The 15,398-nt window shown below is 39.6% G+C and overlaps 1 pseudogene; it reads left to right on the top strand.

Annotated features, from left to right (window-relative positions):
- Window positions 1-1,072: 1,072 nt before the first annotated feature.
- Window positions 1,073-3,121, top strand: LOC148518258 (N-alpha-acetyltransferase 40 pseudogene; annotated as a pseudogene).
- Window positions 3,122-15,398: the final 12,277 nt, after the last annotated feature.

The raw sequence follows: 15,398 nt of genomic DNA, 5'->3' as shown, positions 1-15,398 counted from the left end.
CAGAATATGGGACCAAACTGGATGGCACCACTGGTGGGACAGCGGTACTGAAGAAGATTGTGACAGCCTACACAATCTCAGTATTCACAATCTTTTCCCACTTTGGTATTTTAAATACATGCTAGCTTACTTGGTGCCTTATTATTGATTATGTTGTACAGTTGTTGGGTATGATGCTTCTCACTGTTAACTTTCAGACTTTTTTTTTCAGATTATTGATTCATTCAGTTTCAAGTGAGCTGCACCAGGTGGACAGGAGGCACTGGGAATGGGCAGCACTACTACTTGTATGCCTTTCTAGGTGGATGGGAGCAGCACCCAATTTTTGGGAGCCTCCTGGTCCTTCCTGGAGGGTAGGCAAGTATGCATTTGCAGAGTCTGAAAGAGCCATTTTGTCAGCTGAACCAATGTTAATAGGAATTAGGGGTGTGTGCCGACCCCCGTGCTTTGGCTTTGGGTCTGTATCTCTTTCGTGTTTTAGATCTGAATTTGGTTTTGGCAAAAGTGCCCTTGCGTGTTTTGGTTTTAGTTTTGGATCTGTATTTTTTTCATCAATCATAAAAATAGCTAAAATTGCATCATTTGGGCCTATTTTTGTTCCTATAGTATTATTAACCTGAATTATATTTATTTCCAGTCATTTCCAGTCAATTTTGACCACCTCACAGCTCACAATATTGAGTTAATCCAGTTTAGGACAAAAGGTTGTATCCAGCTAGCTGGCTGACTAAGCTAAGCAACAGCAGTGGGCTGCACTAACATGTGGCAGTTCAGCTTCCAACATGGCACAGAGTGGCACTGCAATGGTAGACAGGATGGCAATTTAATAAACAAAACAACCCCTAGGAAGTTTAAAAAACAAGAATGTTTTCATTAATCAAGAACTAGTTCAGAGGCCCGAGTGAGTTGGAATATGTTTATGGACTGAAAACAGGGAAAGGACGGAAGGATTGATTAGTTTTTAATTTATTTATTTTAATGTTTTGATTCTTAAAAAAAATGTATGAGCTTCTTCACCATCTCCAGCACCGAACCAAACCGGGTTTCAGAGTATTACATCATCAGCTATGTCATGGGGAGGAAGTCTGTACGGGCAAAAGAAAAAAAACAAAAATGCCAAGAGGAACGTGCTGCCATGGCAGCAGTGTGTGCCAAGGTGCAAGCAGGTCAATCAGCTGGGTGACCCTTTAGGAGCCTTTTCAGTCTTTAAAAAGTTTGTCAGAAATGGGTTGAATCTGTCTATAGAGTGTTGCAGAGTAACAGTTTTGGAACAGAAGACTAGACTGGGTATGTGAACTCACAAAGACAAATATGCAGCTGCTATATGAACAAAGCGAGTGGGGATGGGAGGAGCAGGAAAAGCATGAATAGTTGACAGATGAACGTGCCTGGTACCTTATTGCCAGAGATGAGCTTTCTGCGCCTGTTGCTTTTGTGCACTTCAGATTTGACGTGGATTTTGGGGATGAGGTCGTCATGGCTGCTGACACTTGAGACTCCTGGAAGGAGTCAGGTCTACTGGGCACTATAAACTGAGGTGGTTTTAGGAATGACCTGTTCATGGAATCTCAGTAACATGGAATAAAAGTAAATAGACTTTATTCACAAGCAAAATATATAGCAACGTTTCACATAAAGTCTCAACAACACAGAAGTTCAGATATGCAGTAGTCAATATAGAAGTAAACCCCCATATGTAAATAAAGTCTCTAATACTAATGTGGTGGGGAACACCGTACAATATGAGGCTAAGACCTCAGGACGTTACTAGGGTTGAGCCCTGTAGTGTGATGAAAATCTGGAACAGGGTTGAGCCCTACAAAGTAGTAAAGATCCGGAACAGGGTTGAGCCCTGAGACGTGGTGAAAATCCGAAACAGGGTTGAGCACTGTGATGTGAAGCAGGGTTGAGCCCTGTGATGCAGTGAAGATCCGTGACAGGGTTGAGCCCTGTGATGTAGTAAAGATCCGGAGCAAGGTTGAGTCCTGTGATGTAGTAAAGATCTGGAGCAGGATTGAGCCCTGTGATGTAGTGAAGATCCGGGACAGGGTTGAGCCCTGCGATGCGGTGAAGATCTGGAGCAGGATTGAGCCCTGCAGCGTGACGAGGATCAGAAGCGGGCGTTGAGCCCCGCGATGTAGTGAGGGTCCGGAGCAGGGTTGAGCCCTGCGGCGTGACGGGGATCCGGAGCGGGGTTGAGCCCTGCGATGCACGAAGGGTCCGACGACGATAACTGTAACGGTGCAGTTGACAACTGTAGTAGATGTGAGTTCAATATCCACGGAAGTAGAAGACAACAGGCAGAGTAAATAATCCAACAGGGGATGCAACCACAGCAATGGAGCAGGATAACAATACTTAGGCAATGGCAATGCTGAGCTCTGTAGTGCGGCTGGTAACCAGTATCAGAAGTTTAACCGGAACACGGGCAGAGATGTGGAAAAGTCCACAGCAAACCACAGGCACAGCGGAGATCTGGCAGGAGTCCAAGAAAGACCTGAAAGTGATGTTGCAAAGACACTGAGACACAGTTAGTAACAGGCTTTATACTATGGGTCTGTGATCCATAGGAAGTTCAGAACATGTGACCCAAATGGAATCAGGTTTGAAATAATAAGCAATCAGATATCCCACAACCTGACAACACCTTTGAGACAGATGATCATTTTAACTCTCTATCCCCTGTTTGTGGGGAACGCTAGCAACCAGGATAGCTCCTCCAATGACCACAATGGAACTTTGGCAAATGTAGTTTATCTTTACGTACTGAGATAGTCACAGTCCTGACAGAGGTCCTTTATTGTTATGAGGTGCAGTTGAAGATCCATGTCCGCAGGAAAGGATTGGGGAAATTCCTGGTACAAATCTTACAACTGATGGCAAATAGCACACAAATGACGCAAGTCGTCTTTATAGTGTTAACTTCAAACACAATCACTGTGCTTACCAATTCATCAGAGATGCTCTACAGTTTGAGATAGACAAGACCTCTCCCAGTGTATCGGGGTGCTGCAGGGATGATTGCACGTATGAGATTCTGAGCCGCAAGACAAAGTTTGGAGACATTCCCCATTCACATTCAGGACATTGTGCAGGATGCTGCCACTTAATAAGGTGGTGAATAGACACATGGGAAATTATGGGGGGTTCAAGAGGACACAGCAATTGTAATTATCCTCTGTTTTGTGTTCTTTTTCTACTCTTCTAGTTTTTAATATATATATATTTTTTATTTAGTGATGTTTAAATACTGCGCTCTTGTGCACATGCATGTGACTTACGCCACCGCAAGTCCTTTTAACTGTAGATACATTTTTGTTTGAATAGAAAAAAAAAATTGATGAGGGAAGATCAATGTAGGATCAAGTTCCTCAATTTATGAAAGACATCTTTGGTCCGGAGGAGTTTTTTTACACTATACATCTAATAGAAATGCGGTGGCCTTGCTTGTAGAGGTGCTGCACACTGCAAACAGACGTTTACTTTGTGCTCACGGAGGTTGTTAGGGATAATGGGACCAAGACTTGCTGTTTACATCAGAGGATGTTGCTCTCGGGCTGAACTAGAACTCCCAGCATCTGTGATGTTTCCTGGGCCTACTGGAAGTTGTTTGTCAACAACAGGTGGTGTGCCTCAGGTTACCTCAGCCTTACGCACTGTATGTACCATGTAAATATGTATGTATGTGACCAATATACACAACTCATTTTTTATTAAATGTATTTGTACTTTATTGCTCACATCCTGGCAGGAAGATGCTCTGTGCTGCTAATCATATTTCTGGTCTCTCTCATGACACCCACCATCTACATTATCCAGTTATTATGCTTAGAGTCACCTACATACAGAAGGGGCAGACGTTTATTGAGCTAAACTGTTATTTATAACAGCCTATCAATTCACCAGGGTCCTGGGGAAACCAGTTGGAGTTGGGGAGGAGCAATTAAAAAAACTGGGTAAATTTTAAAATCTACCATGTTTTGCCCACTCCATCAACTTGGTGGTTCTGTCTGTGGCCATAACATTTTCTGGAAATTCATAAACTATAAAAATAAAAATGTCAGGCAGCAATGCCCCAAACAGTACATAATGCAAAAAAGAGAGGTGCAAGATGGAATTATCCTTGGGCCCTTCCACCCACCCTTATGTTGTACAGTATATAAGACATGCACAGTTTAACAAACCAATCATTTCAGCGACAGGGACTGCCAATTGTGGCTGGGCCCCCACAAAACAAGCTACCAATGGGCAGCTGACATTGCTGGCAATGATCTCTTTGTGCACAAACTGGCTTTACAGAGGCAGGATGTTGTCACCATCATCAGCCGATTCCTCACCCTCATCAATGTGTACATCATCTTCACACAATAGTAATTCGTCCCCGCTGGAATCCACCATTACAGACTCAGGTGCCTCTGTAATTTCTGGACGTAATTGGTGGTAAAGTTCTTCCTCGTGGAACTTGTAGTTCATTTTGATGAACATAATCTTTTCCACATTTTGAGGAAGTAGCCTCCTACGCCGATCGCTGACAAGGTTTCTTGCTGTGCTGAATACTCTTTCGGAGTACACATTGGTGGGTGGGCAGCTCAAGTAAAGCAAATCCAGTTTGTGCACGGGCCTCAAAATTGCCTTTTTATCCTGCCAGTAGTCAGACGGACTATCTGACATGCCAATTTGGACGCTATCATTAAAATAGTCCTCAACCATTCATTGAATGGTGACTGTATCAGGTGGAGTCATGGTAGAGATATCATTAATTGTAGGCAATTCCTTTAGACTCGACCAGATGTCAAAACTTGGTTGTGTTAATTCATCTGCATCACTAGTGGGTCTTTTTTTAAGAAAGTTAATTTTTTTCCTGGCAGCTGCCCTTGCTGGAGAAACTGAAGGAGGAGCCATCGCTGCATCACGTGCCGCCTGAGCTGACAATTTCCTTACCAACAGCTCTTTGCATCTCTTCAGATCTGTGTCTCCTGGGAAGAAACACACAACGTATGACTTAAACCTAGGATCCAGCACGGTCGCCAAAATGTATTGATCTGCAAGTAAGATCCTGACAACCCTTTGATCCTGGAGAAGCAAATAAAGGACTTGATCTACAAGTCCGACATACTTAGTGGAATCGCTTCGGTTCCGCTCCTCCTTCAGTTTTTTAAGCTGCTTTTCCCACAGTCTAGAGTAATTACCTGACTCAAGCTGGCAGTGTCTGAACTAACTTCACAGGTGACTACTTCAAAGGGTTTCAGCAATTTGCACAACACGGAAAGTATTTTCCACTGAGCTTGAGTAAGGTGCATTCTCCCTCATATTCCTATGTCATAGTTCGTTGTGTAGCTTTGGATAGCATTTTGCTGTTTCTCCATCTGCTGAAGCATATAAAGGGTGGCGTTCCACCTTGTAACTACCTCTTGCTTCAGCTAGTGACAGGGCAAATTCAACATTTCTTGCAGGTGCTGCAATCTTCTACATGCACCTGCTGATTGTCGAAAACGTCCAGAAATTTTGTGGGCCCCTATCATTTTTTTTTATATTTTGCACCACCAAGTTGATTGTGTGAGCAGAACATGGAACGTGTTGGAATACATCCTGCTGTAATGCTCTCACAATATTGGTGGCATTGTCAGAAATCACAAATCCCGAGAAGAGTCCAAGTGGGGTAAGCCATTTTGCAATTACTTCCCTGAGTTTTTCTTAGAGGTTGTCATGTATGCCTCTTAGTGAAACTGGTTATACACAGAGTAGCCTGCCTTTGAATTAGCTGCTGTTTCTTAGTTGCAGCTGCTGTTGGTGGCATTGTCAGAAATCACAAATCCCGAAAAGAGTCCAAGTGGGGTAAGCCATTTTGCAATTACTTCCCTGAGTTTTTCTAAGAGGTTGTCAGCGGTATGCCTCTTAGTGAAACTGGTTATACACAGAGTAGCCTGCCTTTGAATTAGCTGCTGTTTCTTAGTTGCTGCAGCTGTTGGTGCCGCTGAAGGTAATACACCCACCCAGAGGGCTGTTACAGTCATGTAATCTTGTGTTTGCCCTCTTCCACTTGTCCACATATATGGGGTTAAGTGGACAGTGGGTACAACGGCATTTTGGAGGACACTAATTAAGTTTTTTTAACATCCCTGTACAGGCTGGGAATTGCTTTTCTAGTGAAGTGGAACCTAGATGGGATTGGTAGCGGGGACACAGGACCTCAATTAACTGTCTAAAACCTACTGCACTAATGGCAGATATCGGATGCACATCTAATACCAGCATAGATGTTATGGGGTTACTTATCCACTGTGCAACTGGTTACTGATTTCATACTTGCTCCCCCTTGCAAAGGATTGTTTATCAGTCAATAGTTTTTTTTAACTACTACCAGTAGTCTTCCTGGTCCCCTTTCTGGGATGAAGATCCACCCCCAGCAGCAGCAGCAGGCGTGGCGCTCAAGGATTCTTCTGAGGAATCCAGGATAGGGGAGGACTGAGTTAGCCTTATCAAATTGGATGCAGGACTAGTTCTGATCATGATTGAGGATATTGTTGATGAAGGTGTTGGTGGTGAAGATGCCAGGTGCTTGGATCTAGCAGAGAGAAGGGAGCTAGCTGACGCTAGAGTTTCTAAATTTTACAAACACTTTTGATGGATGTGCTGCAGATGACGTAACAGTGAGGAGGTTCCTAGATCGTTAAGGTCCCTACCTCTACTTACTCTGGAATAACAATGGGTACAGATGGCTTGAAACTTGTTGTCAAGATTTGGTTAGGAATGATTCCACACATAAGAAGTGGATTTTTTGTTTTATACCAAGGCATGACAATGGCAATGACAATGGCATGACAACTGTTTCCACTGGGGCCTGATTTACACAAACAACATCCTTATCAACAACATCCTCATCATCAGCATATCAACATCCTTATTAGCATCAGCTACACAAATATCCTCCTCATCCTCATGCACTTCCAAAGGAGCATTGTCAGCATGTTATTTTTGCTGCTCATCCCCACATATGCAGAGGACACACAAGTTGTGGAAGGAGGCTCCTCTTCGAGTACAGTTTTGTAAAGGTCTGGCTCACACATGGCACCCTCTGACACACTTAGATTCTCCTCAGGGATTTGTGATGTTTCTGAGCACACAGTTGGTTCCTATGCCTTAACGATATTCATTTTTTTTAAACATCTACACGGAGAAGAGCATACGTCATCATAAGAGGCAGAACCACCAGTCATAAATAAAGGCCAAGGCCTTAGCCTATCCTTGCCAAATTGTGTGGTGAAAGGCATATTGCCAATTTTATGTCTTTCTCAGCTAACTTTCCCTTTGATGTTTTTTTCTTTACCAATGTAAAAGGTTGGTTCTTTGATTTTAGATGCCCTGACTTAAGCCGTGTATGCACTTGGGCATCGGCTTTTGTAGATGACTAGTATTGTCATGACTGTTGGCCCTTTCAGCAGCTCCAGCACTAGTATGTGGTTCCTGCACCCCTCTCAACTGATCGTTCTCCTAATCAACAAACACAAACGAATTGGGGTACAGCACACACCAATTTTAAGTATTATACTGCGGTATCAATTACCTACTGTGTCACAATATTTTTTAGGAATAATACACTGCACTACCACTTACAGTGTCACAATATTTTTTTATAAATACACTGTGCTACCACTTACAGTGTCACAATATTTTTATGAATACACTGCACTACCACTTAGTGTCACAATATTTTTTATGAACACACTGCGCTACCACTTACAGTGTAACAATATTTTTTATGAATACGGCGCTACCACTTATAGTGTCACAATATTTTTTATGAATACACTGTGCTACCACTATCCCTTACAGTGTCACAATATATTTAATGAATAAAACACTGCGATATCCCTTACAGCAGGGGTGGGGAACCTTTTTTCTGCTGAGGGCCATTTTGATATATTTAACATTATTTGCGGGCCTGGTGCAGGCCATGCCCCCTCCGGGTGACATCACATGGGGATGGGGCCACAATCGCCGGTGATTACGGCAATGCTCGGAGCTCTAAGGGCAGCGGTGTGACAGTCTGAAGCATCCTAAGGATGCTCCAGGTGGCACTGCTGCATATATTCTGGTTGCAGGTTGCCATTCGAGGCACCCTGCTAGCCAGATGAGGCTAGCAGAAAAAAGCTCAGAGGGCCAGACCAAATGATTCCGCCTGCCTTATATGACCCCAGTGCCTGAGGTTCCCCATCCCTGCCTTACAGGGTCACAATATGTTTTCTGAATACACTGCACTATCCCTTACAGTGTCACAATATTTTTTTATGAATACACTGCCCTACCACTTACAGTTTCAATATATTTTATGAATAATGCACTGCACTACCACTTACAGTGTTGCAGCTCACAATACGTGTATGAATATTACACTGTGCTACGACTTAAAGTGTCACAATACGTGTATGAATATTACACTGTGCTACGACTTATAGTGTCACAATACGTGTATGAATATCACACTGTGCTACGACTTATAGTGTCACAATACGTGTATGAATATTACACTGCGGCCTGACCGGCAGCATCACTTTAAAAAAATTAAATAATATAATACACTGGGGTACAGGCCAAAAAAATAATAATATATATATATTTTTTATTATATTATTAACGTTTAGTTTTTTTTACACTGGGCACCCTTGGATGGACAGAGTACCCATGGATGGACACAGCAGCCCATGCCCTGGATGGACACAGCAGCTCCTGGATGGACAGAGCAGCCTCTGCCCTGGATGGACACAGCAACCCCTGGATTGAAACAGCAGCCCCTGCCCTGGATGGACACAGCAGCTCCTGGATGGACAGAGCAGCCTCTGCTCCTGGACGGACACAGCACCCCTCGGATACCGGCCTGGTTTGCGGAGTTCAGGCGGATCTGGTTCTCTGAGAACTGGACCTGCGCATCTCTAATAGGAATGCAACAAATAAATGAATCAGTAACCAGTATCTTATGAATATTGTCGAAGTCATATAATTGGTTACGATCGCTTGCAAATTATTATCTGATGATCTAGTCATCTATGGCCTGATGGGGTGTAGATCGGACGCTGTCCTGCATTGGCGCGATCTGATACGCACGGATATATATACATATATATATATATATATATGTATAGATGTATATAAAAAGACAAATGGAGAATAAAGGGCACTTATAGTTTAAATGGAACACACTTTTTATATAAAAAACACCAATTGGTACACTCTACTGAGAGATAATAGATAGCCATAAAATGATCAGTCCAATATCAGGAGATGGCATAAAATGTCCTTTTCCACTTAGAGAAGCTGTTGTAAAACTCTTGTTTCTCCTTTATAGGAATTGTAAATGCACTGTTCTTTTTTCTGATACACGACAATTCTTTGCAGTTTTCACTGAAAGACACCCTCACACCAAAAAACACCCGGAAGAGGGCCACAATGGCCACTATCAGTAAATGAAAAACACTTTCTTATTTAAAAGATGTATAATTTTAATGGCATAAAAGACTTTTATGTCTACAAAAAGAGCTTACATTCAACAAAAGCATACAATAAATGAAGAACCCAACACGTTTCGTTCCTTAACGGAACTTCATCAGGGGTACATCTTTAGAAACAAAGATACAAGGGTGTAAAAGTGCAGGGTATAACATGTGAACAACATTTAACATTATCTAGAACAGTTTATTTTAAAAAATGAACTAGAGACAAAACATAAAATACATATAAAGGAAATATCCTATACATACCATTGTAGCAATAAACCCGCAGTTCTATTTGTGACAAGACGGGATCACACCACAATAACCCAGTTCTCCCGCTACAAATTTATTTATTTAATGATTTAGTGATAATATACTATTTGAATTGTCTCTACTTAAACTAAATTAGTGGCAGAGACACTAAAAATGAATAAATAATTAGTAAATTTGCCTATAAAAGGACATAACATAAATAACAATCTTTTTATTATTATTTAATGATTTAGTGATAATACATCATTTGAATTATCTCTAATTTAGTGGCAGGAATAAATATTCTACTGGTAATGCTATTTGGAAATACTCTAATATATTGTAGCTCATAAATACGGAACCAGATGTCGCTACTCAGCTTGCTAATTAAGTACTATTTACAATGCTCTAAAATAATATAACTCAAATAGCCCTGATTTTTACCAAGCAAACTCAGATAATTAGTCATACCTATACTAAATGACCTTTAGAGAAACTTATCATTAAGAATACCAGTCAATATATAGCAGCCTCTTTACACACTATAATACAATCCAAATTGCATATATTCAACATAATTCATAGACAAGACATAATTATCAATGTTGCCATTAGCTGTATCTTGCGTAGAGAGTCTCAAAACATAAACTTAAATTCTAATTTTACTTACATTCCAATCCTTTACAACAGGAGCCAAAAAATAGCTGGTTCAGCAAGCTGTACCTATTACTAATAGAGCAACTGTGGATTTTTATACCCCCTCCCAGGAAGTGATACCTTGACCTCTATATAATAAATTTAACAGCTAAACATAGCATAAAAAGTCTGGAAATCGGTCTCCAAACAGAAATTAGTGAATTTGAGATTCAGTGCAAAAAAAACCATATAATTTATCTTTCCCCTAACCAAATGGTATATAACAATATCCAGTGAATCCCTTCAACAAGTCATACCTGGGGATAATAATTAGCCCCTCTTCTCATAAACTCACGCTTCCGAATTCCGGTATATGGAACGCAAACTTCAAAGTCTGCGTTTCACTCGGCAGAAGGTAGTAAACACCTCCAATTGCGGGCGCTCACTTCCGGTGTTTGTGGAACGCAGCTTGCATTCCATTTATGGCTTGGTACACCGGCGACGCCCTACATCCTCCAGCCAGGCTGACGCTTCACCTCTCATTTAGGTGCTGACATCCGGGTTGTCCAATTGTGGAACGCAAGCCTCACAGCTTGCGTTCCAACCCACATCATGATGTTACAAACCCGCTCTCTATCCTCCAAGCCATATTCCGGCCTCCGGGGCAATTTAACCTTTCAATAAATAACACTCAAGATATCTAAATATAAAACTGTAAATGTGCAATCATAATACTAGTAGCAATTACTCACAGTGTTATATAGCGCACACAGAAAATTACACTACTAAGACTAACGTTGATCACCCATATTCAATGAAAAGGGTGATTGGTGCTAACCATAATCATTATACTTATAAAAAATGTATAGAGACTCTTTAGCCAAAATCACAGCTTTACAGAGACAATCTAGATCACTATGCAAGTTTCCTATAGTATAACTTCCACTCAGACCTAGTGTCCATATCCGTTCACATATATATAATTTAATCATAAAATAGAATAAACTCACAGACAGCAAAATATAGGGTATACAGAGCAACTCTCCCTAATTATGTAAAAACTACACAATGTCTATACTTTTGTTAAGACCCCTAGGGGCAAGGGTATCGAATGAGTAAATCCAATAAGATTCTCTTTTTGAGAGTTCTAATTCCCTATCTCTCCCCATAGGGTCTAATTTTATATGCTCTAGAGCTGAAAACTTGAAGCTTCTACAATCTGACCCATGCACTTCTTTGAAATGTCTGGGTAGACTGTGAATGCGGATTTTATTCCTAATATTTCTCAAGTGCTCTTGGATGCATATTTACAGACATCTCTTCATTTTCCCTATATAAACTTTGTTAAATCCACATGTGATTTTATATATTACAAATTCTAAATCACAAGTTATTCTATCCTTAATCGTGTATTCCTTCCCTTATCATCAATCCAATAAAAGGGTGATTTGTCCATAAATTTACAGCAAATACATTTCCTACATGGAAAGCAACCCCTGCTAAAAGGAAGAAATCCAGAATTAATAAAACTAATTTGTTGCCTATTCTTAGATCTTAATTTGCTAGGTGCTAGGATACTCTTCATATTTCTAGCCTTTTTGAACACAAGTTTAGGTTTCTGTGGAAGAATAGGGCCTAATATTGGATCCTTCAATATTATATTCCAGTGCCTATTCAATTCATTTCTTATAGATTTATTTTCTCGATTGAACTGAGTAATAAAAGGTCTATAATTAGAAAACCTTTCATCAGGGATCTTTGTTCTTTCTATTAACAGCTCATCTCTATCTAAACTAAGAGCTCTCGTGGCTGCTTTTTCTATTTCCTCCTTCTTATAGCCTCTTTCACTAAATCTATCTTTCAGCATTTTCGACTGTTGATGGAATTTAGCTATATTGTTACAGTTCTTTATCAGCCTTAAGAATTGGGCATAGGGTACATTTTTAATCCATGCTGGAAAATGGCAACTAGAAGCTGGAATATAACCATTAGCATCCATGTTATTAAAATGTGTACTCGTATTTATTAGCTGATCAGGCTTACTTTCCAATACGACATCAAGGTAATCAATACTAGTGCTACTCTGTTTAAATGTAAAAAAAAAATTATATTCATTTTTATTAATATAAGTTATAAAGTCCTTAATACTATTGTCGTCACCTTTCCAAATAAGAACAAGATCGTCAATATAACGACAATATAAAATAATATTGTTCTTATCAAATTCAGAATTAAAAATATACTGGTCCTCCCATTGTCCCATTAATAAATTAGCATATGAGGGCGCCACCTTTGTACCCATTGCCGTACCTTGCTTTTGTATAAAAAACTCATTTTCGAATACGAAAAAATTATGTTCAAGAATAAACCTTAATTCATTCAAAATAAATCCTCTCTCTATATTGTCCATACTTGAAACATTACAAAGGGTCTTATTAACTGCTCGATTCCTACTGAATGTGGAATTTAAGAATACAAAGCCTGCACGTCAATGGTCAACCAAGTATATGCAGATGACCACTTGAACTCTTTCAAAAGTCTCAAAAGTGTTGTAGAGTCTTTGAGATAAGATCTAACATTTTTTACAAAGGGCTGCAATTTAAGATCTAAATAATGAGATAGATTGCAGGTTAAAGATTGGACGCCCGATATTATGGGTCGTCCTGGAGGAGTATCCTTGTTCTTATGAACCTTTGGTATATGATAGAACTGTGACACTCTGGGATTTTTGTTATATATATAATTTAATTCTTCATCACAAATAAGGCCCTTTTTATTAGCATCATTCAATAACTTAAACAATTCCTCTTGGAATTGCTCTGTCAGATTACAAGTTAACCTTTCATAGGTCGTGCCATCGTTAAGAATATTATAAGCTTCTTTTAAATAAAGCTCACGATCTTGTATAACGACAGCACCACCCTTATCTGCTATCTTAATGACTAAATCATCATCTTTTTTGAGCTGTCTGACAGCTTGCTGTTCACACGGATTCAAAATGCCATTATATTTAGTATTTTGCACTTTTAATTTTCTAAAGTCTTCTTTGACATTATCATAAAAAATATCCAAATAGCTACCTCTAGACTCAACTGGGTAAAATTTAGAAGGTAGAGAAACTAAAGGTTTCACTTTTGGCCTATGATCCAATTTGGGAATAGGGATTTTTAAGAAATGCCTTTGAACTGTCAAATTGTGAACAAATTTGTTAAGGTCGATAAAGAGGTTAAACTTATCCACATGAAGGTCAGGTGCGAATTTCAGCCTCTTTTCTAATAACGAAATCTGTGGGAGAGAAAGTTCTTTCTGAGATAGGTTGATAATGCTGTTCGAGCACTTTCTTGTTGGAAATAATTGGCTTGTCTTTTTTGGGGGGAGTTTCCTCCCTCCTCTCTTCCCTTTCCTCCTAACCTTAAACCTCTCTTTACCCCTTGAGGGGAATCTAGCCTCGTACACAATTCTTCCCTCCTTTGCGTACTTGGAAATTTGACTTCCTTCTTTTCCCCTAAAAAATTATGGGATCGATAATCATTTGGAGAGGGAGATCTAAGTGGATCAAATCTGTTCCCTTGAACAGGACAACCAGTATTATCTCTCCTTGACCAAGGGGACTGATTTGATGAATCTCTTCTTGGTCTGACTCTAATTTGTTGCCACTCAGACCTATGTCGATATCTCGACTGCCTTTGTGGCATTTGTTCCCAATTAGTGTCTCTATTATTAGATCTATTGGATAATACTTGTCCATTCATATTTTCTCTTACATCTGAAGATGCCCAATGACGTGTCTACCCATTATCATAATCTCTTTTGTCCCTAATAAACTTCCTCTGTTTGGTAGATATAATGTCGTTTTCTAAACGATCCAACTTAAATTGTATATTATTAACCTCGTTTTTAAATTCTTCACTATTCTCAAATTTAGCTACTAATTTATCAAGTTTACCCATATCTTCCTCAATTCTTATCAGATCTTTTTTCCTTTCAGAAATAATAAGTCCCAGCAGTTTGGCCGAGCTTTCATCCAAAATTCTATACCAGTTTGTCAAAAATACGTCATCTTGAGTACCAAGGGTTGGAGCTTTAGATAGCCGCAAGCCCCTCGGTATACGACCTACCTCTAGGTATTTCTCTAGTGTTATAATGTCATACCAATTTTTCAATTCCTTAATTGCTAATTTTTCCATATTTGAGAGATAATAGGTGTAGTCATCACTTCCATCCTCCAGATCTGGAATCTGATCATCATCTAAAAAGATCGATCTACATTTTTGGGATCTTTTAGATCTATCTCCAAATATAGGCATTATAGCTAAGCTGCAATCTGTGGTCACTAACAGAGAATAATTAGAACAAACAAAAATACCCCCTTTGCGCTAATTTAGAGGAATGAAACAACCTAACGGATAAATTAAAATAGCTGCACCTTACTCCTATATCCCTGTTAGACAGATATAGTAGATAGACACAAAAAGACAAATGGAGAATAAAGGGCGCTTATATTTTAAATGGAACACACTTATTATATAAAAAACACCAATTGGTACACTCTACTGAGAGATAATAGATAACCATAAAAATTATCAATCCAATATCAGGAGATGGCATAAAATGTCCTTTTCCAATTAGAAGAGCTGTTGTTGTAAAACTGTTGTTTCTCCTTTATAGGAATTGTAAATGCACTGTTCTTTTTTCTAATACATGACAATCCTTTGCAGTTTTCACTGAAAGACACCCTCACACCAAAAAACACCCGGAAGAGGGCCACAATGGCCACTATCAGTAAATGAAAAACACTTTCTTATTTAAAAGATGTATAATTTTAATGGCATAAAAGACTTTTATGTCTATAAAAAGAGCTTACATTCAACGAAAGCATACAATAAATGAAGAACCCAACATGTTTCGTTCCTTAACGGAACTTCATCAAGGGTACATCTTTAGAAACAAAGATACAAGGGTGTAAAAGTGCAGGGTATAACATGTGAACAACATTTAACATTATCTTGGATACGTATTTTC

This window comes from Taudactylus pleione, unplaced genomic scaffold (assembly GCF_031769625.1).
Source record: "Taudactylus pleione unplaced genomic scaffold, aTauple2 ptg000201l, whole genome shotgun sequence".
Taxonomy (NCBI): domain Eukaryota; kingdom Metazoa; phylum Chordata; class Amphibia; order Anura; family Myobatrachidae; genus Taudactylus; species Taudactylus pleione.
The sequence above is the reverse complement of the archived record's forward strand: the minus strand, read 5'-3'. Positions and strand labels throughout refer to the sequence as shown.